The sequence below is a fragment of the Pelodiscus sinensis genome, chromosome 2 (genome assembly GCF_049634645.1).
Source record: "Pelodiscus sinensis isolate JC-2024 chromosome 2, ASM4963464v1, whole genome shotgun sequence".
NCBI lineage: Eukaryota > Metazoa > Chordata > Testudines > Trionychidae > Pelodiscus > Pelodiscus sinensis.
The window spans coordinates 190855031-190875492 of record NC_134712.1 but is presented as its reverse complement, the minus strand read 5'-3'; the positions used below and the strand labels follow the sequence as shown (position 1 = coordinate 190875492).

At 43.7% G+C, this 20462-nt stretch overlaps 1 long non-coding RNA gene across 1 annotated transcript in view; it reads right to left on the bottom strand.

Annotated features, from left to right (window-relative positions):
• The window catches only part of LOC142826826 (uncharacterized), a 73118-nt gene extending 55860 nt beyond the window's left edge, over nucleotides 1-17258 (bottom strand). Inside the window, exons 1-2 of the long non-coding RNA XR_012901083.1 lie at nucleotides 15802-17258; nucleotides 15015-15608 (exon numbers count right to left, since the gene is read on the bottom strand). This is a non-coding gene — a long non-coding RNA (uncharacterized LOC142826826). The remainder of the gene's footprint in view (nucleotides 1-15014; nucleotides 15609-15801) is intronic.
• Between the last annotated feature and the right edge of the window lie 3204 nt (nucleotides 17259-20462).

Sequence of the window (20462 nt, the reverse complement as noted above, 5' to 3'; positions counted from 1 at the left end):
TGGACTTCCACTTCTTAAAAGATACCTTTTTGTCCCTCGCTGCTTCTTTTACATGGTAGTTAAGCCACGGTGACTCTTTTTTAGGTCTCTTGCTATGTTTTTTTAATTTGGGGGTATACATTTAAGTTGGGCTTCTATTATGGTGTCTTTAAAAAGTTTCCGTGCAGCTTTCAGAGATTTGGCTCTAGTCACTGTGGCTGTGTCTACACTGGCATCCCTTCCGGAAAAGGGATGCTAATGTAGCACTTGGGAATAGGCAAATCCGCGGGGGATTTAAATATCCCCCGTGGTATTTGCATTAACATGGCTGCCGCTTTTTTCCGGCTTGGAGATAAGCCGGAGAAAAGTGCCAGTCTAGACGTGATTCTCCGGAAAATAAAGCATTTTCCTTGAAAGTAGGAATAAGAGATCCTCCAGAAAATGCTTTATTTTCCGGAGAATCACGTCTAGACTGGCACTTTTCTCCGGCTTATCTCCAAGCCGGAAAAAAGCGGCAGCCATGTTAATGCAAATACCGCGGGGGATATTTAAATTCCCCGCGGATTTGCCTATTCCAAAGTGCTACATTAGCATCCCTTTCCCGGAAGGATGCCAGTGTAGAAACAGCCTGTGCCTTTTAATTTCTGTTTAACTAACCTCCTCATTTTTGTGTAATTCCCCTTTTTGAAATTAAATGCCAGATTGCTGGACTGCTGAGGTGTTCTTCAGCAATATTATGGTAACTATTCCCAAGCGGTCCTGTAACAGTTATTTTCTGGACCTGATCCTGGAACCTGCGCTTCACTCAGGACTAAATCAAGAATTGCCTCTCCCCTTGTGGGTTCCTGCACCAGCTGCTCCAAGAAGCAGTAATTTAAGCCATTGAGAAATTTTATCTCTGCTTCTTTTCCTGAGGTGACATGTCAGAGTCAGTGGTGAGCTATGGGATCCTCAGGGGACATCTGCTCCCAGTGTGCTAGGGACTTGAGGAAGCAGCCCAGGGAACCTTTTAAGTGCTGATGCCTCAGCACAGATGGATTCAGAAGAAAGAACACCACGAAGTACTGCCACCAATTCCTGAAGCATCCGATTTCCCTTGGAGGTCTCCCTTTCAAGCACTGACCAGCAGGGGAAAAACTTCCCGATTGCCTGTAGTGTTTAGTACATGTGAAGGAGAAGAAATTTCATTTTATAGTTCTCTGAACTTTGTGCCTAAGTGCATTCAAAATTGATTTAAAAATAAAGCCTCTTGCCTGTGCAACAACACTGATGTCTTCATCAGTGGTCTTCGCACAGTCAGAAAACATTTGCTATATTAATTGCAGCTGTAAAGGCAGCTGAGGGATTATAAAATCTTGGCCCAAAGTGTCCTCTGAGTAATTTTCCCTGCAACCCTCTGAGAGGTTGCTGAGAATGCAAGTCAGACTTTGTTTGGATGCCTTATTGGCCCTACAAAGATAATGAGAACTGTGCTCAGCTTTACACAGTGAAGCGGTATAGCCAAAACAAAAGCTGTGTGAAGTCTGCAAGACATTATTGTGTATCATTTTTAGACAGGCTAAAGGTAGGCTCATTGTTACAAGACAATGTTATTTCAAATAATATTGAAATGCTTCATTTATTCTTTATTTTCTTGCAGCCCAAGCCACACTATATTGGGCCGCTCCACAAAGCAACGATGAAATATACTCCAGGCTCCAGAGGGTAGGGAGAGACAGGCTGTAGACTAAAGGGCTCATGCATGAGAAGTTAGAGCAGGCAAATGCCATCATGAGCTGATCTGGATGAATCACAAAGCTATTACTGAAGTTTATCTGCCAGTAGACATAAAGACCATGGAAAGGAAAATTCCCTGTAACTAGTCCAATAAATTAGCCAAGGCAGATGAAAGGTTCATGTCAGAATTCATAATAAGAGTCATTGCTGGGCAGGCTTGGATGATTTGTTGGCATATGCTTCATACTTTCACACTGTTTCAAGCAGGGAACATGTGGTACGTTTTTTTTGGAAATCCACTGGACTTAGGATATATGTGTTATTGCTTAAGTCTTTGTTCTGCAGGCAAGCTCCATGTCCATAGTTCAGGGATATTCTGTCATATGTATGAATGACTTGCAGATTCCATTGGAATGCTTCCACTGGCACATTGCCCCCCAGCTGACAAATTGCTATGAGAAACAATTCCATTTTTAGAACTTATACAAAGTTCTCCTCTGAAGTCTTTCATTTTATGTCTTTGCTGAGAAAATGGTGCCATTTTTGTGGGTGGCGGGAGGGGGAAGCTAGCTAATTGCTGAATATGGTCTTATTTTTTTAATACCTAACATCAATCTACTGCATGAAGAGTTATTAATTTATTGAGATGGATGAACGGGTTTCACTCAAATAAGCCCTCTGAGGCCATCACCCAAACCTTGCATGAAACAAAAACTTTCTGAGTTTTGAAAAGTTTGTTTAACTTGGAAAGAAATCTGCATCTATCTTGTCATAGTTTAATGTGGGAGGTCAGCAGTAGAAGTACTGCAAAAAACAACCCCATGCCTGTGTCACAAAATTTGTGAGTATGAGCCAGTTGAATCTCTGAAGTAGCGAAAATCTTGCTTTCAGACTGTTCGTTTTTTGGTCTAGGCAAGCTAAGGATATCTACCAGAACTCTGGATAAATGGCATCTGAACTGAGCGTCTGAACCATTTGAATTTACCTGTCAGTAGGTTCTGTTTGTAGGAGATATGGGGTGCCTTCAGCTTTTAATTATTTCATTTTTAATATGAGGATGCCCAGCATCTGGAGGAAAAACAGTACTTTTTTAGGCATATAGGGGTTTTGGCAAGTTGTGAATATCATGGAATTCTACAAAACTTTGAATCCTAGATTTTTGAGTTTTCAGTATTCCAGCATCCTCTGCTAAAGCTACTGTATTGTCAGTACTTTGGATTTTGGGATCTGAAGTAATAACCTTACCACAGCACTGAGCTGGTGACCAGGAGCATACAGTGAATACTCTCAGGGACTCATCTGGGTCTGAGCACAGTCACCTAACAACCCATGAGCTCAGCTCCACCCAATAACCCCTCACTAACGCTATGTTTAGACTGTAGGCTTCTTTCGGAAGAAGCTTTTCCGGAAGAGATCTTCCAAAAAAACTTCTTCCAAAAGAGAGCGTCCACACTGACAAGGCACATCGAAAAAGTGTTTTGCTTTTTCGAAAGATAGCGTCCATTAAGTTTTGTTGCTCTCTCATATTTAAGCTGTAATTACTATGGACAGAGTGACTACCAGGGCACCTATGCTTTTTCCTCTGTCCTCTTCTTTTGAAAGAACTCCGTCTTTCCTGTCCACACATGCCTTTTTCCAAAAGAGCTCTTTCAGAAAAAGGCTTCTTCCTTGTAGAAAGAGGTTTACCAATATCTTTCAATTGTTTTCAAAAGAACGCAATTGCAGTGTGGTCGGAAAAAAAGGCCGTTTTTCTGAAAAAACTCTGCGGTGTAGACATATATATGTCTGTGTTCCCTGATTGGGCAGAAGGGTGAACAGATCACCATTTGAGGCCTGGTCTATGCTACACAGTTAGGTTGACATATGGCAGTTTACATCAATCTAATCATGTCAGTTTGTACATTATAGCCTTGCTCCTGCTGTTGGAAGTGCCATACAACACCAACCAAACTTCCTCTCCATGAGAGTTGTAGGGTTTATGTCAGTGGAGGTAGGGCAATGCAGTGTCTGTAGACATGGTGTTACTTCCATCGGTTGTGGGCTGTCTTGTCAATTCCATGGCAGGAGCCAAGAAATTGTCAAGAAAACTGAGCATCTAGAGTTAAACTGCCCCTCAACCTGTTCCCCTGAAGAGCTAGATGGCTGGACCCTGCTCTCAGTTGGGAGTGGGGGCAAGAAGCTGGGCCGCTGGAATCCCGCTCTCCACAGGATAGCAAGGGTTGGCACAGGAAGCCGGTCTAGGGAAGCTGTGGTGTGGAATGGATTGAGCAGTCAGTGTGGTGCTGTTACTACAAAGCTTAGACTAAGCCTATACAAGAAACTTAATTTGACCTATATTATGTCAATTTAAAGCCTCCACAGTAATCCTAGCAGAGGCTGATGTCCACTCAACCCTTTCTGAGTCAGTCATGTGAGTCCTCACCAGGCGCACTTTCACCAATCATTGAAGGACAGTATGGGGAACCAAGAGCCCAATCTCTTAGCTCTGCTCACAGCGCCTTGTCAGGATCCTGGGTTGCCCCACAAGCCCATATTGAAATAGGATATCAGAGGACATTGATTGACACATTACATGTGTGTCATACAACTGAGTGCATACAAACAATTAGCTCATAGATAAAATTCTATAAATTTCATTCAAATGACCTGTCTGATTCTCTACTAAAGGTAATGTTACAAATATGTTTGGATATAAAAGCTCCTAAAAGGGTGATACAATTTTTCTAATATGGCCCATTTCATTCACGTTCTGTCACCTTCAGTCTTTTTAAAAACTCATTCCAGCGATCCTCTCTAACAAGCCAGGAACCATATAGAGAACACAATTTGGGCTTAATAGTCAAAATGAGGGGGGGATCAGACAGAATAATAGTAGGAGAAATTGCTACATCTCTATAGCATGAGATCTCTACTCTACATCTCTGTAGCATAAGAGTTTCCATTTCAGACTTACCCGGGGGACTTCTGTCTCTTAGCCCTGGTCTACACTAGGGCTACATCTACACTGGCAGCTTCATTAGCAATATTTAAATCCCTGCTTCATTAGCAATTTCGACGTGCCTAATGTAAATCTCTCTGTCAACAGAGAGGTGTAGTGTAGACACAGCTTAAAGTTATGTCTACACAGCAGTGCTATTTTGGAATAACTTACTTATTCCAAAATAACATAGTCTGTGTCTACACACAAGCAGTTATTTCAACATAATGTTGAAATAATGTGAAGTTGGAGGACTTCTTACTCCAGCTCTTATAACCCTCATTGTTTGAGGAGTAAGGGAAGTCGAAGGAAGAGTGCTCTATCTCAAAATAACTGCTGTCTAGACAGCACCAAAAGTTGAAATAAGCTATTTTGATTTGAGCTATGCTAATTGCGTAGCTTAAGTTGTGTAGTTTATTTCAAGTTTAGCCCTGCTACGTAGACGTGCCCTGATGGTTGAAAAGATGAAAGAAAGCACTGCTTCTGGCACATGTTCAAACTTTGGATACATATGATTGCCTTCCTTAATTTCAGTTTGTCTTCCTGACATCCTCACCATCCTGAGGTTTAGACAAATGTTATAGTCTCACTATTCCCCAGAGATGTAGACACTGAACAATTAGCATTAGATACAGACTAAGTTATAAGGGCCAGATTTAAAGCCCATTGAAATCAGTTGACACTATTCCATTTATTCCAAGATTTAAAATGGGGGTCAGGGAGGAAATTCATGAGATTGTATAGGGATTTTTCTAGATGGAGAAACTTTAGCTGTATTTTCTGGTGGAAAGATTGAAACTTTGTCCTGGATCAAAATCTGTGACAAAAGTATCTCAGTTTGTGTATGAAAATATGTGCCAATATGTGAAATATTTCACCTACATCTTAAATCTGATTTTATTTCTTTGAGCCTACAGCAATCTTTGAGAACACGTTGATATTCCTGTTTATTGAATTTTTACATTTGAGAGAAAGGAACTGAGTGTATGGACTACTTGACCTGGAATTATCTATCTTGGACTGGTACAGCTCTTTTTATTTCTTCAGTGCATGAACTGATTGAAATTCTAAAGATTCAGGGTTACTCGTTACCCAGTAAAATTAGTCTAAAACCTGAACAGTTTATTAAAGTTACAGTCTCCTCTGCTTTGGTGGGGTTCAGAAAAAATTGGGACCAGGATCCAAATTGTAACTGGTTTAGTTTTGCTCAACTATGCAGTTCTGGAAAAACAAAACCTCTTTTCTCCAGCCCCCACTAAATAAATCCAGCATGGCAAGTCTGGGTTAGCTTCTTTGGAACACAGCTAGGAAATAGAGTTGGAGTATTAAATCAATAATGGCTCACTCCTAGCTAGTAATCATAAGAGCAAATGAAACATTAACGATCTCTTTCAGAGCCAGATAGAAAGGATTCTGCACATCATCCATTTTTTCCTTATATATAAAATGCAGTGACCAATATGCAGAGAATAATGACCCAAGTTTAAACTATCACAAGAAATCACGATAACCTACCTTTACAGTTCTGGAGTTGCTTAAATTATAATGATTAGAATTAGGTGTTGGGGGTAGGGAATCACATTTTTGGTGAAACTAGGAAAAAATGTTCCGGCATTGCCTGACAGTCTCTTAAAAACTAACTCTGGTTCCCAATACAAGCCCTTTTGTCTATAAAAAAGAAATTACTTGTGTAAGAGATGAGTGGCCACTTAGAAGGTTTTAGAACAATCTTGGGTCTTTAAAATACCTTGCATAATTTGGAATTGTTTCTGGATAGCTAGAAAACTAATCTGAAGGTAGAACAGTGCAATTTAGGCAGATAAAGCTCCAGAGAAGCTGTCTGGTTTAATTAATGAGCTATGCTTAGCACTGACTTCTTTTGTGGTTAATAACCAATCTCAGGCTATGTCTACACCACAGAGCCTGAAGCCTTCTTTGGAGAGTGGGATGTTTGCTTTACGTTGTCATTTTGGTTTGCATTGGGAAGACTGGACAACTCTAAGGCAAGGGCTAAGGATTCATGGCTGATTATTGCCCAGGTGAGTGAGCAGGATCACCGGCATACAAGGATGAATAAACTCTTCATAGGACAGTGTCAGGAAGTAGGTGGAGAAAATTACCCAACAGTTCAGTGTGGAGCTATCAGTTTGGCAGAGGCAAGGTCACTGGCTATCCTGATGAACCAAAACTGACTAGTGAGAAGTAGAACCAGAGTCTTCCTAAGGCAAATTTCTAATCACTGAGTGGTCTACAGAAAAGTTGGAAAGAGTAAGAAAGAGCTGGAGTTTGGGGGATAGAATATGGGAGTTACTCGTTGCTCTCCCTGGCTAAGAGAAGCCTTCTGTCTGCTCACCTGGCACGGGTTAAGAAAACCCTTCTTGTCTTCACTGAATATTACAGCATACATAGCACTTTCTCAAAGCACTATGTTAATATTAACAAAATCCCACAACATTCTGAGGTTAGCAAGTACTGATTATTCCCATTTTAGAGGTGGAGGACCTGTAAACCTCTGCAGGGCCTCTCACCCCATTCATTCCATCATACTGTCTATAGCTTGGCATTTGGTTCCAAGAGGATGTACCTTTCACTGTCTCTTGGGTCCTAAGCATTTCCTAATAGGACTTGGACCTATTCTATATCATCTAGCTCGCAGGCATCAGACTCTTTCTCCTGATTGTGCTCACGTGGGTCTGACAGTTCCCTCCACCTACCTCCCAATTTCTTCTCTGGAACAAGGATGGCTGCTTCCTGGTCCTCCTGGCCCTTAAAATGGGTGAGCTGCTCTGCTACAACCCTGCCATCCACATGCAAAAAGATGCAACACACAAGAGTGCTGATAAGAGCCTTGCTTTTTGCTTCCTGGCAGAGCACTGAGCCTATGTGAAGGGTATGAAAGGTTAAGATCCCAGCTACCAGATAGAAGTCAATAGCCACTTACTCCAGGGGCTACTGCTTATCACATGTTTACAAAATGGCAGCATAATATAATTAGGTGTTTGTGCCTAGATAGCACAAAGACCGGCATTTTGTTAATGGATCATGTCACAGAGTTTGCTGGTCAGAGCTTTATCCCCTCTTTGTGTCACATCTGGGGATCAGCTCACAATCAGTCCAACACCTACTCCCCTCTTTGGCTTCTCCCCCCATGGCTGCACTCTTTATTAAGTCAGGTTACTTCCTCTTCAGGGACCTCTGGCCAAGAGACTATTGTTCTCCCCTTCTAGGGATATCAAAGTCCCATACACTGACTTCCCCATCCATTCTTTTGCTCCATTGCCTAGCCTAGGCTACTTTCCCTGTGCCTGGAAGGGGAATCCAGGCCCATCTACTACCCTGAGTTCCAGCCCAGGAACCCAACACCCATTAGCCAAGGTCTCCACTGTCTCAAACCTTGTTGCTGTTTCCTTGGACAGGTTCCTACTTTACCTTGATTGGGCTCCTCTTTCCACCCTCCTCTAAGTATGCCCTTTCCTCGGAGCCAAGATCCCAGGATCTCTAGTCTCCCGCGGGTTTACTCCTTTTCCTTTCTAAACCTGGAGAGCAATTGCAGGTATTCTACACTGTAACCCATTTTTACTGGCTAGTCCCAGATTTAAAAGAAGAATTACTCCATGGGGTACTATTAGCCATGAAAGATCTGAAGGAACAGCTTGGATCTGAACATTCACAAACTATTGAGAAGCCCTGGATTCTAAGGTCAATTTTGCAATTCAAGACCGCATCTAACTACAAGTTCTCATAAGGCCATCCCGAAATTCACTTCTTATAATGTCCATACATTTGAACATTATTTGTTCGTAAATTATCCTGCAACTTTTTTCTGCTCTGAAAAGTTGCTTGTGGAAGTAAGTGAAAACTTTGCCCTTGACTTCAGTGGCAACCAGATCAAGCCCTTTGTGATGAAATGTGTAATTAAAAGCAATCCCTGCCATAATGGGAAAGTGCATCCCAGGCTTTGTTTGTTACATTTCCATGCTTTGTTTCTTGATTGACTTTTAACAAAATCACTCTTCCAGGATTTTGTCCTGATGCATGCATTATTTAGAACCTCACAGGGCAGGTATGTTGACTGTGGTGGTGGGTTTTTTTCTGAAAAACAACTTCCATTTCCATCTGAAACCTGACTGCATATCGTAACATAACAGACAGTAAAAACTGACATGGGAAAGATAAGCTTTAGAACAGAATATAAAGTTTTACTCCACATAGGAGATAGTAAGGAAAAAAAATAAAATGGAAACCCAATCTGAATGTGTATGAGCCTTTCTGAAAAGCTGTGATAGCACCTTTGCATGTCTCCCTAGCACTTTCATCATTTTAAAGCAATGCTAGAGCAATGCTATTTTATTTTAACAATGGCTCATACACAGATTTTTGAGCTTATAAAAAAGGCAGCCTTCTTAAATAGAAAGCTAGTACAATAGCAAGCTTGACATGCACTAGAAGTCATAAAACAACTTTCAGCAGCAGACTCAGTTTTGCACAATATATATTTAACGAATGATAGAAATCAAGGGGGCACTTGTAAGGCAGGAGACTCACCATAGCAAAAAATAACCACGTACTGTTGCTTTTTCTTATCTTTGTGGTTGTCCTTTATGTTCTACCTAGAAACCACTGTGATATAATCCCAAACTCATGTAGGCTCCCTTTACTATAGGAGCCTCTGACTTTTATTGGGAGATCCTTGGTGCTGCAATCTAGAAACCCTAGAAACTACAACTCCCACGAGTCTTTGGAAAAAAAGGGAGGGAAACAATTGCTCCCTTCCAGGCAATGCAGGGAGAAAGTTGAGGGAGCTCCAATTTGCCGAGAGGAGCCAGATGGCTTGTACGGAACGTTTTTTTCCAGTCCAGGAGCTGCTGCTAGAAAGCCTGCTGGGGCTTGGATCTAGCAGGTTGCTTCAGAGGCTGTTGATGATTGTCCCTGAGGGGGAGAGACTTTGGTTGTTCCTGTGGCTGAGAAGGGCCTGCATAAACCTGCATAGAAGTATCCGTGAGTAACAGTGGCTGTTTGGGAAAGTGCACAGAAGAAAAACTGATTCTGGATCCAAAGAGAGGCAGAGTGATCTGCCCAGTGAACCTGAGCTGTTGGCATTTGGTGGGGCCTGCTCCAGTGGCAGAGGGATTTTGCAGTTTTTGCTACCTGGACAGACACACACAGAACCTGCACAGTGCTGTCTCCATTCTAGCTGAAGATCCTCAAGCGCACCCACACAAGCCAGTGTCTGGGACTCTGAGATTCAGAGGAGTGCACACAGAGGGATGGGATGAATGGTGGCAGTGTCAATGCCAGTTAGATAAGTTTCCTTTCTTTCTGTGTACCTTGTTAATTGATTGTATTCAGTTTTAGTCTGTTAAACCCTGTTTCTTTAAATTCTTAAGTAAAGGTGTGATAATTCTAATGTAATCAATTAGGTGTACATTATTTATAATTGTTGCTTTGGATTTAGATCCACATTATTACTTGAATAAGTTTATTCCTGGAGACTCCCAAGGCACACCACTAAGTGCGTACAGGGCCAGCCAGATGGAGGCACTGCCATTGTATATTCCTTTAGAGGCAAGAGACAACAGCAAAAGGGGTGGATAGAGGATCCCCAAATATCCAACATCACCACTGGGGTTCTCAGGATCTCCTTTTATGTTAAAACCAGCAGGTGCCCAGGGACACTGGTAAGCATGACCTGCTTCTGAGTAATCCAGGGAGGAAAAAGGGGGTTACACACAGATAGCCAATGTGTCCATTAACCACTGAGCCCTTGACTGACATACTTAAAACTGACTTTCTAATAATTGTGTGGTTGTATTGTTTTCATTTTATGCATTTTGAAATTCACTTTGACTCTCTTTTTAATTGTTGAAAGATTAAGAAATTCTTGAATTTAATCAAAATAATTAATTAATTTATTCAACAGATTAACTACCAATTATTCATTAGCTTTAAAAATTTAGTCAAATCTGCAATTTGCAAAACAAAAAACAGTGTGCCTGTCTTCCCTGCTTCTGGAGAGATTTGCTAGTAACAATCCAGCATGCTTAATTTTTTGCTCTAAAAAAGATTTCTCTCTTACATTGTCCACTATAAAGAAACAGCCAACTTCCCAATAGGCAATTTCTTTTATAAAAAATTATGGCACTACTATTAAAACTACCATTACAGGGCAAAATTAATCTTTGGAGTAGCCTAATTGACACCCAGGAAGAACTGGGTAAAGCTTCCACTGACTTCAGCTGGACCAAAGTAAGTGGACAATAAATTGTAATTAAATCAGAATGTGTAGTAATGTGAGTACAAACCTGCAGTGCGGTCAACTTTGTAGAAACTGCTGAGTTTTCAGTGAACTACGGGAAAATGTATGGATATGGGTAGAGATGTGAAAGCAGAGAACCTATCACAACAAGAAATACCAGTGGTTTCAGTTATACATTTTGCTGAGAATTTTGTTTGAACGCCAAACTCAAAATAATAAAATTCAGGCAGTGCAAGCCACTGGAGTTGAACAACATGCATGCAAATAGGCCCACACAGCCCCCCGCAATGCAAACTGAAATTGTATAATTTCCTACAGTTATTGATATCCTAAGAAAATTGGCTAGACATCATGTTCAGATTCCTGGGGTAGATAGTTGGTGTCCCACAGCATAAACTGCCCTTCCAGAATCTTAGAAAACACATTACCAGCTTGAGTTGTTGGTCATAAAGTATTTAACTTAGAATCCATTAAGGCTTGGTGAGCTTTACTCATATAACACTGTCTTTGGAATAAATCCATATCCCCTGCGGTATGTATGCTATGATACTGCTGCTACAAACCAGACAAATATTTACTGTTTTATCATCTAAACTTTGCCATCTGTTTTTAAAAAAATGGCTCTACAAATGTAGAGCAGCCTGTTACTGGTTTGGGGTTAACTCAGATCTTTAGAGGCTCTAAAAATATTTAACCCAGCTATACAAATCAGGCAGAAGCTCTGATAAAACACAAGCTGAATCTGCTTTTACCATTAAATTAGGTGACATTGAGATCTATGTAGGATGTCACAACAGTATTGCACAAATGTTAACCAGATATCTCACCACTCCTCCTGCATCGTGAGATAAAAATAAATAAAAGACAAGCCTTATACAAATATGATCATTTTCTGTAAAATGTACATATTAAATCCTCATTCTCTGCAATGATCTCATAGTCACTGCTTGCTTTACAGATGCTAATTGCTTTCCAGGTTGCTGCAGTCACATCTTGGATACATTATGGCTTGCAAGAACCAATAATAACACATTTGTGCCAATACATTCTGAAATTGCATTATGTAGTTTAAAGGAGAGAGAAAAAGCAGTGTCACTAGAGCATTGCTTCTGAACTTGTAGCATGACTGTAAACCCCTGGAAGCAGAAATGAGTGTGGTTAGGCTGAAATTGAGAACTGTATATTTCTTGGCTCACACTAAGTCTTACTGCTGTTGAAATGTAACTAAAGAAAATGTGACACCTTCAATGACTGAAATTGCCTAATCCACTATGGGCACTGTATTGTTGATTATTAGTCCCCTCTTCTGTATGTATTGATTAATATGTATAGATTCATATTCTGAATTGGTATCTTGTGGAATAAACTAATCATTCTCATGAAAGCAAATGCATGCTGTTATTTAGCTTTCGGAGGATTACTCTACAGTTTGGTGATATGGCCTGAAATGAAATTACATTGTGAGGAGCTAAAGTAAAAAAGATGGTACACTTCACCAAATGAAATAAAACATACTGTAGCTATTTGACAGCCTTGAAGGTGACTTTTCCGAACCATTGATTAGCAGGTTCATGCCCTGAAATAAAGCTCACTGAGATTCATTACAGTTCCCTCAGTCACCAGAGTATTAACAATCCAAAATGCATCATTAACTCACAAGTGGGCTTTAACCATTTGGCAATAAGGGATCAACTTGACTTAAGTGACAAAAACATCTGCAAAAATACTTTGGAGTTCTGCTGTAAAAGGAAGTAATTGCTTCTACGTTAATGATGAAAGAACTCATTTTGCTACAGTTAGTAGCCTTTGTACTTTTTGTCAGAAAAAATAAGTTGCTATATAAAGGACCTTGACTGGACTGCCAGAAGGAACAGAGGACAAGCAGCAGCACCTTTTCCAAACAACTTAAAAGAGACTCTTCAATCTATGAATCATAAGTTTAGCTAAAGCTGGCAACAGAAATATAGATGTCAGATACAAAAGCTGTCAAAGTCTATAGGCCTTAACTAACACTTACTCCTCCCCGCTTAACAATCCTTGTGACACAATTTAACTTTTGAAACATTACTTGGGTGTGTAGATCACTATTATAGGTTCAGAGCTGGCCAAAACTTAGGAATTCTGGTTCAGGAGACATTTTTATAATTTGGGTTTGTTCTGAAATGGATTGACACCCAGTTTTTAAATTTCTTGCAAACAATAAATCCCGAAAAAAATTGTTTTGGAAATAATGACAGTTTCCCCCCATAATAAAATATGCTCTCTAGAACTGGCAGCTAGTGATTGAAATAGCTGTGATTAGCAGTGGTGAAACTGACAAGAATGTCAGTTTCAGGCAGTAGCTCTGGGGCTACCAGGGTCCTCTCTGGAGCAGCTCTGACATCTAGACTATTTAGAGCTGGATGTCCCAATGCTTTCTGACTCCCAGGGTAGCAGGCTGCCCAACACCTGAGCTGGCCCAGGGAGTCCAGAAGCCCTGGGGTGCGTCTAGACTGGCAAGATTTTGCACAAAAGTGGCTGCTTTTGCGCAAAAACTTGCCAGCTGTCTACACTGGCCGCTTGAATTTGTGCAAGAGCACTGACGTTCTAATGTAAGAATTCAGTGCTTCTTGCACAAATACTTTGACACTCCCGCTCAGGGATAAGCCCTCTTGCGCAAGAACACTTGCGCAAGGGGGCCAGTGTAGACAGGCACCGTAATTTTTTGCACAAGAATGCCCGATGGCTAAAATAGCCATCGGAGCTTTCTTGCGCAAAAGCGCGTCTATACTGGGCACGGATGCTTTTACGCAAAAGCACTTTTTGCGCAAAAGCATCCGTGCCAATCTAGACGCTCTTTTGCAGAAATACTTTTAACGGAGAAACTTTTCCGTTAAAAGTATTTCCTCAAAATCATGCCAGTCTAGACGCAGCCCTGGTATTCACAGCCTGGGATAGCCTGCATGGCAGGGCTGCTCAAGCCCCATTGTCCCTGCAAGCCCATTGAAACACATGATTGTAGCTGTATAGCTCCTCTATAGCTCCCTAGGGGCATGTCTACACAAATTATTTTGAAATAGTGTGTCCACGCTACAAGGCAGCATCAAAATAGTGCAGAGTTATTTTGAAATAGCTCTTGCACACTGATTGGAGTCTGCATCGGATTTAAAGCCCCCAGAAGCACTCAGAGAGGGCAGTAGGAGGGCGGACACTTCCTGTGGCTGCTTGCTGAAGCTAGTTGTGACACATGCTTGAAGGGGCTCCTCTCTACACTCATATCTCACACACCACTCATCCCCAGCCTACCCCCTTGTGGGACACCGAACTCCTGCCTTGTGCTCTAGTTGCCCTTGTGGATACCACAGCACTTGCAACATGAAGCCAGAGCTGCTGCAAAGCAGTGCCAGGCTCACGGGCCTCATGCTGCGCCTCATGACACGGTTCATCCAAACTGCCCACATGCTGCTTCAGGATGACGATGACCAGCCCCAACCAGAAGACCCCTTCACTCAGGTCCCGGTGCTCTTGCTGCAGCAAATGATCCTCAGTCCCCTGCACACTGTGGAATGCCACTTCTGGGGAGGTAGATCAGTTCTGTGTGGTGGGACCACATCATGCTGCAATGATGGGATGACCTGCAATGGCTCCAGAGCTTCCACCTTCCTTGAGCTCTGCAGGTGGCTCGCCCCTGCCTGCAGGTGACCGGACACCTGCATGAGATCTGCTAACCTTGCGGTCCAGCAGGAGGGGATTCAGCTGACCCGCTGTCCGGTTTATATTTTAGTTGGTAAGGTCCTAAGCTCCGCGTTTGGTCCCTCCCTGGGGTGATGCTCGCTGGCCCGGCCCGTCACTGCTGCTGACGCTGACGTGCGCTGGCATGCCTGTGGATGCCAGGTCGTGGGGGGAACGGGGAAGGGGGACCCAGGCCCGCCCTCTCCACTGGGTCCCAGCCAGGAGCCCTAAGGGCAGGGGACACCGTTCCTGCACAACAGACGGGGTTTACTCCCAAAACATGTCTGTCCATGGACGCCACAAGGACCCCACCCCGGACTGCTTCCTTCCCCCCACAGGCCCCTAGGGTCCAACCAGCTGCTCACCCATGCCTACCGTGCTTCCGGTGTCCTGTGCCAGGGTTGGCCCACGACCACTTCTTCCAGGGATCCACTCCCCCGTGCTGCTCCTCTGCCGTGTCTCACCTTTCACGGGCTGCAGATGCTCTCTCAGACTGTGCCATGCCCAGGGCTTGCTGTCTGCCGCCTGCAGGGGCTGTCCGGGGCTACTCCGCAATGGGGGCTTGCTGTCTGCCGGCCCTGGGGGCTGTTCCAGGCTGCCCCTCGGCCGGGACTTGCCATCCATTGGCTGTGGAGGCTGCCCCTCTCCCTGCTGCTGGTGGGTCTTTTTGAAATGGCCTGCCAGTTGTGACGTAGCCCGGAGGCTCTGCCCTCTCTGTGACGTGGGGGCTTCCCCTGCCACATCAGGGCTGTCGCTCGCTGCTCCTGCCCCTCCCGGCAGTACACTGGAAGCGGGGCCAGCGCTTTCCCTGCCACGCAGGTACGGGAGCAGGTTCCAGCCCCGCCGCCCTTCAGCGGTGGCATCTCGCCATGTGGGCTCTCCTCCCGTGGCCCTGCTCTCCTTCCACCTCCCTCTGCCATCTGGCGTGTGGGCCGCTAGCAGCCCGTCACAGGAAGACTGTCCAGGAACCTTGTGGGAGGAATCAAGTGAGTCATGTGTGAGAGCATCATGGAGCAAAGTGCTCTGGCCTAGTGCTCCATGTGCACCCACGTGCACAGCTATTGTTTGACCCCCATGCCAAGAAGGCCGAGCGAGGAACATGCAGGCCCTTGCAGCCCCCTGTCTGTCCCCACATGTGTATAGGGAAAGTTACGGAACTCACCTGATTGTCTGAGCCCTGGGAGACATCTGGAGCGGAGAGGAGGACCAGCTCCAGGATGAGAAGCAGCTCCTAGCTGGCGGGCATGGTGTGCTAGCTCACCTGCTCCTCCTACTCCTCTTCCCCACCACAACCCTGCCCTCATGGAGGCTGATGCTGGGCGTGTCCTGGCTGGAGTCAATGACAATGGGGCGGGGGAGGTGAATAGTTCCCCTCCCAGGATGGTATCCAGCTGCTCATAGTAGAGGCTGTTGTGAGGAGCCACCCCAGAGCGTCCACTTTCCTTCTTGGCTTTAGTGTAGACCTGCTGGAGTTATTTTATTTTCATGCAGACTTGGTCGAGGGTCCACATATGTCCCTTCTTGGTCAGACTAGCAGCTATACAGCCATAGACATTGGTGTTCCTCCTTCTGGTGCAGAGATCCTGATGGTTGGACTCCTCCCTCCAGGAGGAGGTCTGGGATATCCTCACTAATTCAGGCCAGCGCCTTCTTTTGCCCATGGCCAGGGGCATCAGAGGGTGCTGTGGGAGAGCTGGCAGCCATGGGGGGCAGAGAGTGAGCACTGGGATCATCCAGGGCTCGTGGGATGGCTGCTGTGTAGCACGGGACTCTCCTCATGCCACAAGCCCTTTCCCTTGTGCCTGCAGCTTTAAGCTCTGGCTGCTCGGGCAGTTGGGGCAAGTGCTAGGACAATGTGGGGAGTGGCTGCTCTGCTCTAGCAGGCCAGAACCACGTGGGGGGTGGCTGCTCTGGTGGCCGGGATCTTTCCACTTAAATCTCTGCAGTCTGAATTGTTCATACTAAGGGAAAGAAATAGCTTTGAATAAATCCCTTCTTTAACCCCACATGATTTCATTGTTTCTGGCTTAACAAATACTTGTTTTTAAAAGTGGGACTGTTTTTCATGTATACATATTAGAGAACATGTAATTATCTGTAAATTAAAGAAAGTATTTACAAATCTGCTTCCCAGGCAGTAAGATACATTTTTCACTGTTTCTCTGACAATTGGCATTACTGTCCTGAACAAACTACCCTCAGAATTTAAATTCTGAAACCTATTCTGACATTCTGTGCTGAGCTACCAGGAGGCTTACAGCTGATGCAGAAGGTAGATATTCCTTGCTTCCTCCCACTAAATTGTCTTTCCTGCAATTTTCATGCGTTGGTGAGTTCTATAACTTTCCCTGTACACACACGAGCACAAGGGCAGGCTCCCCAATGCTGGGGGGAGGGGGGAGCCCTGAATCTTGGGGGTCAGGTCCAGGCAAGTTGGGGGCCACACCTGGCCTCCAGAGCTCAGGTTTCCCACCCCTTCCCTGCAGTTTGATTGGAATTACAATTACGCCTATTCTGACATCACTCTCAGTCACAATGCTTTCCCGTGACTGACTAGCCTGTCCAGGGTTAAAAATAGCTCCTGGTTCTCAGAGAGAATGGATCCCTCCCTGATCTCCCTTTCCCAGTGTTCCTCTTCCAAAATGTCCTTTTTGGGTCCCATGCCACCTCAAGTAACAACAGACTCCTGTGTGGGATCCATGCTATGTTTGGAGGTAACGATGGTGTTTCTGCTGAGAATCACACACAGCTCATTGTAAAAGCAGCATGTCTGTGGTGCAGAATGAGCACAACGGTTCACCTCCCTTGTTCTCTGGTAGGCTTGCTGTAGCTCTTTGATTTTTTCAAGCAGCACTGCTGCGTCTGCCTGGTGTAGCCCTTTTCCTGCTCCGCCCAGTCTTTTCATGGATACTGACATTCCTATGGCTTGCTCAGAGCTGTGCCTGCACAGACTTTTCTCTGCACAGATCAATAAGATCAACTACCTCCTGTGTACTCGGGGCTAGAGCGTAGTCACCATGAGCAGCTAGGATGCTGAGCTCTCCACACCGATCAGACAGGAAATGGGCTTTAACAGGGAAAGAGCTGTTTCTTGTGTACCTGGCTAGAGAATTGCAAGGTACCTGAGGCCAATTCAATCAGCTTACACAATGCTGCATCTACACTGCCTTTATGACAACCCATCAGCATCACATTAAGCACTATATCTCTCATGAAGGTGAAGTAATTAAGTTGACATGGTAGGAAAGTTAGGCTGGCAGAAGAGTGCTGATAGTTGATGTAAGGGTTGATGTAAGGTGGCTTCCAGAGGGTAGATGAGGCCTGACAAATCCCGCCTGTGATCAGGGAGGAATTCATCATACTGGAGTTGATTTTATGAGCTGTTTTGAGATGAAAAATAGATGTTTTCTGACCAGGCCATGCATCTGGATTGACTGAATAATTCCCATATTTCCCAGTGTTCATTTTATGTTATGGTAAAAAATAAAAACAAAACAAACACACACTTGAGTAGTTCAATGTGAGTCAAGAATTTGTGTGTTCATGTTTCCTGCTGGAGAAACAGGAAGGCGCTCAGCAGCAACAGTTGCAGTATAGCTAGTATGGTTCATTAGATTAAGTGGTATGGGACTCGGGTGTACAGACTGTGTTGAAATGATGCCATGTTTCAGGTGTTAAGTCAAAAGGTCAGGGCTGAATGCTTAAGCGAGCCAAGAAAGAACTTGTGAAATGCACCCTGGAGTGCTTTACTGAGATCCGAGTGGGTTGAAACACTACAGTCTGACTCTGATACTCTTGCTTATGTTATTTAGAAGTTTACCTATGTGAGTAATTGAGGCCTGATTTTCTAAAGGCGCAATCATGGATTTTTTTTCCCCCCAGCAGCTTTGTTTTATGGATGAATTAATTCAATGCACTACTCTATATTCTCTACACACACATCTATTTTGTAAGGGATTTTGTTTCAAGATTTAGGAGATATACTACATAATGACATGGAAAATGCCTCTATGCACATAATAAAGAACCAGGAAAAAATACCATCAAGTTGTGTAATACTTGAAGAAAAAAGCTCTCCTCGTGCTAAGAGAATGCTTGCAAACAGGTTAGAGGGATTTTAGGAGGAGAACTGGACACGTAGCTCCTGGGACTGATGATTGAATACAAACCAGCAAGTTACAGGTGGAAAGCCAAACTCCCATCCTGAGAGAGCAACTATGGTTGCTCAGTGGCTAGTTGGCAGTTTATGTGACATAAGATGGGCGGGGTTTAGTTCCCAACAGTGTCCATGTCTTAATTGTTCTGGTTGAATTTTCCTTCTGCCCAAGACAGGGATAAGATTGCCAGCATGTCAGTGAACAGAAGATTGTATAGATGTTGCCTGTATTTGTTATTTGGAGAAACAGAGAACTTTCTTCTTCGTGGCTATTAATTCTTTATCTTCCATTAATTATCATTATAGGTATTGTCAAAGAGTATAGGAGATCCAATTATGGCCCAGTGCTGCACAAATACAGACTGAAAAGCAATCCTAGCCTTGAACAAAAGAATGGCCATACTGGGTCAGACCAAAGGTCCATCTAGCCCAATATCCTGTCTTATTACAGTGGCCGATGCCACGTGCCCCAGAGGAAATGAACAGAACAAGAAGTCATCAAGTGACCCATCCTCTGTTTCAGCTTCTGACAAATAGAAGCCAGGAACACCATCCCTGCTCATCCTGGCTAATAGCCATTGATGGATTTATCCTCCATGAATTTATCCAGTTCTTTTTGAAGTCTGTTAATGTCATGGCCTTCACAACATCCTCTGGCAAGGAGTTCCACAGGTTGACTGTGTATTGTGTGAAGAAATACTTCTTTTTGTTTGTTTTTAAACCTACTTCCTATTAAAGAGCTTCCATCTAAGTATAAGACAAAGTACAAGGATACAGTTTTTGATAAATTGAAGAGGATTCAAAGAAGGATCCTGAGAATCATAAAGAGTTGAAAACATTCATTAGAGTGATACACTCAAGGAGCTTAACTTATGAGCTAGCCCACTCTTCTTCCAGAGCTGCCTAGTCACAGCTTACTTCCCTTCAATGAATCTTAACAAAGGGACGGTTAAGGGGTGACCTCTGTGAGTGCCCAGTGTGGAACAAATATTTGATAAGTCCTTCAGAGTTCACAATATGATCCAGTGGGTGGAAGTTGAAGCTAAACAAATTGAAACTAGAAATAAGGTGTACATTTTTAACAGTCAGAGTGAATGACCATGGTAACAATTTACTAAGAATTATTGTAGATTCTCTTTCAGTGACAACATTTAAATCAAGACTAGATGTTTTCCTAACTAATCTCATCTGGGAAATATTTGGGGGAAGTTCTATGGGCTGTGTAATTCAGAAGGTCAAATTGGACTATCACAAAGGTCCCTTCAAGCCTGGAATCTGTGTCCCTGTAAAGACAGTGGCACTACAATATTGGTCAGCAAGACCAACAGTGGTCTCCTGTACAAAGCCCAGAGCATCCATGGAAAGCCAGGGTCTTCTGCATGGAAGCCGGTAGTTCTCCATCTCTGGTTGCCATGGCTGGTCATTCAAGTGGGGAGGAGCTCAGCAGAATAGATAATACAGCCTGAAGTTGTATTATCTTTTCAGACTGAGCTCTGTGGGACTGAAGAGAGGACCAAATGTGTCCCTTGAACTTGCCCACTATCACTATTAGTCATTGCTTACTTCCCTTGTATGGAATCTCCACCAACAGAGCATCCTCTGCAGAAGAAATGGTGCTATTGAGGGAACTACTCAACATCAGCACATACAGGCTGGGGGGCAGGCAG